The 8,303-nt window shown below is 43.9% G+C and overlaps 1 long non-coding RNA gene and 1 pseudogene across 1 annotated transcript; one reads left to right on the top strand and one right to left on the bottom strand.

Moving 5' to 3' along the window:
• Positions 1 to 5,122: 5,122 nt before the first annotated feature.
• LOC128324369 (uncharacterized) lies at positions 5,123 to 7,910 on the bottom strand. Its single transcript, XR_008306817.1, has 2 exons — positions 7,478 to 7,910; positions 5,123 to 5,700 (listed from the first exon to the last, which is right to left on the bottom strand). It is a non-coding gene; the product is annotated as an uncharacterized LOC128324369 (long non-coding RNA).
• LOC128325516 (uncharacterized) lies at positions 5,198 to 5,272 on the top strand (annotated as a pseudogene).
• Positions 7,911 to 8,303: the final 393 nt, after the last annotated feature.

Genomic DNA, 8,303 nt, shown 5'->3' on the forward strand with positions numbered 1-8,303 from the left:
ATCAAAGATTCCATATCAGCTAGACCTAAGTTTTCTTGAAGATAGTCTTATTTTTGTTAGTTTAACCAGTGCAATGTGGCAAAAAGAATGCATTGATAGATCATAAAGCTTCCTATAAATCATCTTTTACATTTCCATATGTACCAGATCTGGAATGCTTTGCTTCCTACTTTTCATGGCATCTAGCACACAGTGAAGCTATTCACACACGAGTACAAAACCGGGCTAAGGAAGCCCAGCTGTTTCGCATGTCCGTGTGAACTGATGGGATCGGGCCAATCTCAGCAGCAACACAATGGAAAACCCACCTAAATAGCCACCCTTTTAAACGAGGTTGAGGGAGCAAGCACTCCACTAACCCTGTTTTTCTGAACGTCTGGCAGCTATAGCTGCTTGCAGCTGCAGCTGCCAGACTGCAGGAAGCCGGGGGACAGGAGCGGGGATCTTCATGCTGCACAGCACACTTGCATGGTGCATCATGGTCTTTCCGGAGGCCAGGACGACACATCCCAGGCCCGGCCCTCCCCGCTACTCCGGCATACAGGGAATCGTCTGGGCGCATGGGGAGTGTGCCCAACAATGGCAGATAGATAGTCTGTGGGGAGGGTAAGTTTAACCCGCTCTCCTTGCAGCCTGCTCTGCAGGCCTTCTCACTGCTCATGAGAAGAGGCTCAGTGAGGCTGTTCACATGAATAGCCCTACCTGGGCTTGTGAAGTGCTGGGATTGAGGCGCTTCACACTCAAATAGCTGCAGCAGCAGCATGTAAGTTAAGGTTTACTTCTAAATTCGGGGGGGGGGGTCGATGGCTGCTTTAAGAGACCAACTGTACAAAACCTGCTTAATAATTTTGGGAGAACTCACTAAATTCCATGGTCAGTTATATATGGATCCAGTTTTGGTCCTCCAACCCACCATGAAGTGCTAAACCTCCCAGAAGCGTCTAGGTTCTGGCGTGCACTGATGACATCAGCAGCATGCTTCAGGGCCTAGAGGTTACTGCCTGTAGTAGCTTTTCCAATGATGATTGAACCATACTAGAGACTATCCTCACAACAGCCCTGTTCAGATACTATGTTGTACAAGTGTACACATGTCTGTGAATGACTGTACCTGCACTCATTTTAAAAGCGAACTCAGGTAGAGCCCCCTCAAATGCATGGTGCAGATTGAAAGTATAACATATGAATTATACCCTTCAACATAATTTATGAATAATTGTACTTGTGCACCTTGTACACTTGTATGTGTTAAGCAGAACATGTGAATAGGGCTAGAACCATCTGGAAGGTGAGAGCAGGACAAACCCAGCCAATTGCTCTCATGAATGCAAGCGCATCAAGGACCTATACAGTATTTTTGTCTGCAAAGTACTGTGTACATAGCCGCTGTTATATAAATAAGTTATTATGGGAAATGTATTTCCAGTGAACTCCATCTCCTCTGCATGTTTGGGATACAAACCCTATATGTATAGTACAAATCAGATCCTCCCCATTAGTCCTGTTCCCTGAATTAGTTGAATGACCTATCTATCAAGGAGGGTCCTGAAGACTATGGAAGCCTCTAGGCCCTGTGTATGTGACATTATTGGTCAGAGCTAATGGACTCCAGAATAACCAACTGGACAGCCAGTCAGTAAATCTGTTAATTACAAATGAGGACAGATGAGGTTGACCCATCCCTAGCGGAACAGGAAGTTCTCAAACAACAAAGGAGTTAGCAAAATTAACTTGGACACACCTTTGTCCTGAGACCAAATAATCTTATAAAATAATTATATGTTAAACAAATGTTTAATGCTTTGTTCAGTGGTGCAATAATTTTTACAAAATTTAGACAGCCAGGGTTTCTAGAAGACTGCTTGGAAGGAAGGAGAAACAGATACCTGAGGAGAAGAGAGATCTGTTTTTGTTGCTGTTTCCAGGTCTCTCCCACTAGCATCTTTCTCCTGGCCAGAGCATACTTTAACGGGGCCAGGGTTCCCGCCAACCTGGATACCATATCCTTTGTATAATTGATGTGTTTAGAAAACCAAAGAAACTCCATGTTTGCCCAGAATACCTCATTTTAACTTAAAGTAACCCCAGCCCAGCTCAGGGACATCACTGCCTCTCATGATCAACATCATTATCTCTCTCCACTAAATTGTATCTATGAAACTTGGTTCTCACAAGGTTCTCACTGTTTTTCGCTGACAGTTAAGAAAACAGGATTTAACCAAATAAGGAGTAATCACAAGATGAACAATGAATCATTCGCATGCATACTAGATACTTAGACCACCATTTTATTGTCACGTATACTATGTCTAGGGTGTCAGCATCATTCAGATTGTTTGTGTAAATGTGGGATGCACCTGTAACCAAACTGTAATCAGTTTCAGAGCGTAAGCCCATTGATTACCTATTGCTAAACTGCAGTAGCAATAAAAGCCTCTAAATGATTCCCACTGAGTCTGTTTGATTGACTAAGAGGCGGACCCAAGGACGAACCATGATCACATCATAATGAACCCCTCTGCAGTGTTTGGCTGATGGCTGTGAATGGGTCCCAAGGTAGTAAGAGGGGCCAGGTCTCACACATTGGAAAAGAAACCAGTTTCTTGTCCTCTTCAGCAACCCATCTGCCATTCACCAAGAAGGGTACAATCCATCCATCAGGAAGGGATGCCCCTGGTCCCTGGTATATTATGGTCACCAGGACCAAGTGTTTAGGTGATAGTGGCTACTGACCATCTGGATGCTTGCTTACATCCCTACCTTTATTACTTCAACAGACAGCAATGAGTAATGAACTCTTAACAGGCACCATCCAACCTTTAAATCAAAGTCAGGGTCATCTCACCCCTCTCCAGATCAAGCAGCACAATCTGTTACCACAGTTATATGTAGGGCTGCCAGGTCCAGATGGTGAGAAATGTCAATATCCATTGCCAAAAAAGTATCCACTTTGCAAACAATTTGTATATGTTTATTGGTATTATATGTGCATATTTTTATAAAAATCGGATAATTTGAGAATAAATGCAACTCACCACTGTGAAGTTGATGACCAGTTGAGATGTATGTCTGAATTCTCAAGGCCCCTGTTTCTTAACCATAAATTCATCAGCTGGTTAGGTTTATCACACGCACAGTCCTCTGTCCTCTTCCCCCACAGGTCACCCGGCCCGCTCTCCCCAGCCAGAGCAGCAACTTGGCTTGAGGCAGGGTATGCTGGCGTAGTGGTGCATGCATGGTCACTCACTCACTTGCTGGTCTCTACAACTACAAATAGGGGTGTGTGAGCCGGCTCAATTCGAACCACAGTTCAAATCAAACCGCCCTGGTTCAGGTGGTCTAAGTTCAAACCAGAAGGGCCACCCAAAGGGGGAAGCCTGTACGAGTTCGAACCGGACTGGCCCCATTTCTAAGAACCAGTTCACAAGCCGTTTTGGAGATACTTGTAAAGGGGAATCCGGCAAATATTCCCCTTTACAAGTAAAGGGGCATTTCCTAATCCATATCCTGTTAGAGGCATCAGCTGAGATATATCAAATTCCATCCTGTACATACAGCTTTTCCTTCAAAAAACATAATTCACTCAGATTTGGTCAGCCTCAACAATCTGGAACTTTAATAAAAGACTGGAAATTTTCATAAATGATGAAGATTAAAAATAAATAAAACTAGAATTGGTCTGGTGACATGCATGAATTCCCAATTTGGGGATGTTATTCACACACCCCATTTGGTCCAGAGCCTGAGCTGTTGTGGCCAAACTATATCGTACATGTGAATTTGTGTAACAAACTCTTAATGACAGCTTCTAGAAAACAACAGCTTTGGGAAGTGATGATTTCGATCCTTCTCACTGGTAATTATGTCTAAGAAAATATATGAATGAAGGTAAACAGAAATTAGTTCATAACACACCTCCCTTTTGCTTTATAAACCCTGCTAATTTTCAAAAATCTCCATGCAGATATGTTATAGGTGAATGAAAAATAATTATTATACCATCATAATTCCTGCTTTAAAGAAAAGAAAAAAGGCCCAGCTGGCAGACAGAGCATCACAAAGAGTAAGTATTATTTGTACCTTTTTCATTTTAAATCACCTTTGTTATGGTTAATTTTCCACTTTATGAAACACCAGTTCATTTGCTATAAATGAAAATGAGCACACGGCATCCTTGTTAGGTGTATTATCCAAGAGAAGTCTGGAACTTTGGATCTGATCAAGAAATGTGTCTGTAATTACTTTAATTATAATCAGATATAATTACATAATGTTGAAAACACAGAGCCCATAAGTGTGCGGCTATCAGGGGACGTTGCTTGACATCACCCTTCTGCTTTGTTACGTGTGTGGCTTGGCTTATGCTTTTCCAGTTTTAATTCCTAACTGGCACTGCAAACTTTTCCCAACCTAGTCTAAGGATTGGAAGTCTAATCGTGTCACCCCTTCGGGCATATGGATAATGGAGCAAGGGGGGGACCAATGTATTTGGGCCTTGGGGACCAACAAGATGCCCCTTCACCCCCAATATGCCCCTCACTGCCGCACTCCATTGCCCTCATCCCCCCCCCCCCCGCAACTGTGGTGGCATCTCTCTCCCCCTCCACACTGCCACTTTGTGGCCTTGTTCCTTCCTTCCTCCTGCCTCTGTGGAGACCGCGTGTTCAAGGGCATGCTGGCCAAGCTCTTCCACCCCCAGTGTCTTCATAGCCAAAACTGGGAAGGAAAGCTCAGCGGCCCGCTCACCCTCTTCAGGGATTTTAGACATTTACTTTACTCACATAATAATCTTCTTTCCTGGACTCTTATCTTGGAAGTAATCAATGCAAGCCTGTAAACAGCAAATTCCATGCAGGCCTTCCCACCCTTCTGGTGCAGCCCTTTCTGGGCTAAGCTGAAGTGCTAGAATATTCTCAGTGCAGCCAGCCCCCTTAGAAATGTTGCACACTGAGCATGCCCCTAACAACTAGCCTTAGAAATAGAAATGTGGGGCGTTGCCTCCTCTGATGATAATTGCAGGCAAATCTATAGTATATTCTTCCTAGAGACTAATTTGATGTTTCTGTTGGTATTTATACATAGTTTTCAGTAGGATAATAAATAATGAATTATTTCAATATCATTTAGTGTCAGTCAGTCAGCTTTTATTTCGATCAATGACCAGAAAAGAAAGAGAAAAGAAAAATACATCATAAAATGCTTTGCACAGTGGCAGTATCATAGCCAATGAAGTTAATCCGAGGCACGATTATTGATAATTGAAATTTAGTGTGTGTATATACACACACACACACACACACACACACACACACACACACTGCCCTTCTCATGAAATATTGCTTGGGTATAGCTTACAATAATAACTATAAAACATTAAATTAAAATAATATAACATTAAGCAATAAAACAGATGAAACACTAAACAGTATAAAATTTAATAGAAGATCAGCTAAAACAGACTCAATTAAACTAGTTTTTAAATAATTGGAAACCCATCAGATTCAAGCTATAGTAAAATACATTTAAAAGCCTCTATAAACAGATGAGTTTAAATATTTTTTTCAGCACAGTGAAGCTCTTCTTGGAGGGCATTCCAGAGTTGAGTGGCCACAACCGAGAAGGCCCTGCCTCCAATCTCCAACAACCAAATCTCAGTAAATGGTGAGGCTGCGAGCAAGGTTTCAATAGTTTTCTTCCTAGCTGATGAAAGTAATGATTATTGCTAGCAGATAAACTTCAGGAGCTATCTACTAATAAAAGTACTTTACCTAATAATTTGATTACTGTGTTAATTATTGAGTGTTAATTACTGAGTGTTAGCCAAGAAGTCCCTTATTCAAATTTCATCTCCGCCACTAACTAATTAGGTGGTTTTAGGTCCAAACTAAATGTTATGTTGGTCTGCCACCTAATGGTGCAGTGGGGAAGTAACTTGCCTAGGAAGCAAGAGGTTGCCAGTTCGAATCCCCACTGAAACACCTATATCAGGCAGCAGCCATATAGGAAGATGCTGAAAGGCATCATCTCATACTGCATGGGAGATGGCAATGGTAAAACCCTCTTGTAATCTATCAAAGAAAACCACATGGCTCTGTGGTTGCCAGGAGTCGACACCGACTCAACAGCCTAATAAGGGTGAGAGAAAACTACAGTTCCCAGAGCTCCTTGGGCTGAATGCATGACCTTTAGACCAATTTAAATCTAGTGTAAATAATCCCAGCCTATCCTCTGCTAAGTAAAGTGTGCCGTCAAGTCAATTTCAACTCCTGGCGCCCACAGAGCCATGTGGTTTTCTTTGGTAAAGTACAGGAGGGGTTTACCATTTCCTCCTCCCACACAGTCTGAGATGATGCCTTTCAGCATCTTCCTATATAGCTGCTGCCAAATCTAGTACTAGTACCAGCAGGGATTCGAACCGGCAACCTTCTGCTTGTGAGTCAAGCATTTCCCCGCTGCGCCACTTAAGGTGCTACACCAGGGTAATATCACCCACAGTATAGGGTTGTTAGGATTTACTGAGGGCCACTTTACATAGTCTGTTAACAAGGGCTGCGCAGTGTTGGTCCTCCAGCTGTTGTTGGACTACAACTCCCATCATCCCAGACTACTGGCCACTGTGGCTAGGGATGATAACTGTAATCCAATAACAGCTGGAGCATCCCCAGATGGGGCTTTTAGCTTGCTTCTCCACCAGAATGATGTGCATTCCGCACATCAGCTGCATTTGCACACAAGTCCATGGGAGATATTGGGGAGTAAAATCTCACAGTAAAGCAGAGCTTTCCTAGACAGCAGCCTTTACCACGGTTTTACTGCAAGTTTGAATTTGTCCAAAAAAACCTGACACCAAAAGTAGATTTTTTTTTTACCCCAGACATAAATCAGGCTAGGCTCTAATGCATAATGAAAAACCTGAATCATGTGTGAATTGCTCCCCAGTACCTCGCACAGACTTTGGAAGTGCAAATCCGGCAGATGTGCGAACGCATACCTTCCAAGCCAAAAGTCCTGTCTGGAAATGCTCCTGCAGAGCCAAAGGTGTTCAGCCCTGGTCTACAGAGAATCGAGGACTAAATAAAGCTTTTCCTGAGTGGTGCCATTTTGTGCAGCAACTGGGAGGTCTCATGCCTGAATGTTCCTCGCTCTGTTATGGGGGGGCGAGGAGTTCCCTGCACAAAGTATGGGAATGTGTCTGTGGAAATGGCCCAATCCGGCTTTCTCCTAAACATACTCTTTTTCTTTGTGCACTGTAGGGAGAGTTTTGGCTTTGTTACTCATTATAGAATGCAACTTCCCATTTGCAGCATAGAGTAGTATATTCCAGGCAAAGTTTTGCCACTTATTACAGCTGAGAGTATTAACTGAACCTGAGAGAAAGTCTCTTAGGAGCTTTAAAGCACCATTTAAATGCCAAGGCTGGCTTGCTTGGGAGTAAGTCCCACTGAATTCAGTGAGGCTTCCTCCCAGATAAACTTACCCATGGCCAAGCTCCATGAAACACCGTGTTTCTCTCCGCTACACAAAGGGGTCGCCCTATTTCAAAAGCCACCTTTGGCGAGCCCTTGAAAAGCAGGACCTACGGATCCAGCACCTAGCCGAGGCTGCGAGTTTGCTTTTTAAAACAGCCTGCCTTTAGTGGATAAAATAAATAAATTTAGAAACAAGCTCTCCCGGCATGAAGCAAGCAGCCCTCGAAACGTGACCGCTGCTCTGGCACATTAACCTCAATTCAGCTCCAAGGGGAGTCCCGCCGCTCATACCGGAAACAACCCTGGGAAATCTGCGAATTTGGAAAAGAACATCCGAGCAGGAGCGCGTTCCTTGAAGTGAAATCCGCAGAGCGGCCAGAGGAGGGCGCTCGCTCTGCTCTTCTACGCCTCCGTCTGTTCCTGGAGCTCCGTTCTCCCTAGACGAAAGCCGTCTTCAGATAGCTTCACCCTCTCTCCTCCCTACTCTCCCCCCCCCCACGCCCTTTTGCACAACAGAGCCAGGCAGGGCGCCTGCTGTAGCCCTTCTCTGTCCACCCTGGCTTTATTTAAATGGTTACGTTAATGCCTCAAATCCCCTCTACGTCTTAAAGGCTAGAAGTGCAGGACAGCTATAATGAAAATGGGGTTTCCGGCTTCTCAGGCGTGCCTCGGAAGCCAAAGGTAGGGGCTTTTGTCAAAGCTTTCAAAAATATAAGCAAACAGGAGAGACAGAGAGAACAGCAGCCTTGGATCCCAACCTCGTTCTACAGTCTTTAGCCTCTGGAGCGCTGCTGACAACTGAGATCTCTGTAATTGAATGGGAGGGAGGGAGAG

Source organism: Hemicordylus capensis, chromosome 4 (assembly GCF_027244095.1).
Source record: "Hemicordylus capensis ecotype Gifberg chromosome 4, rHemCap1.1.pri, whole genome shotgun sequence".
Lineage (NCBI taxonomy): Eukaryota > Metazoa > Chordata > Lepidosauria > Squamata > Cordylidae > Hemicordylus > Hemicordylus capensis.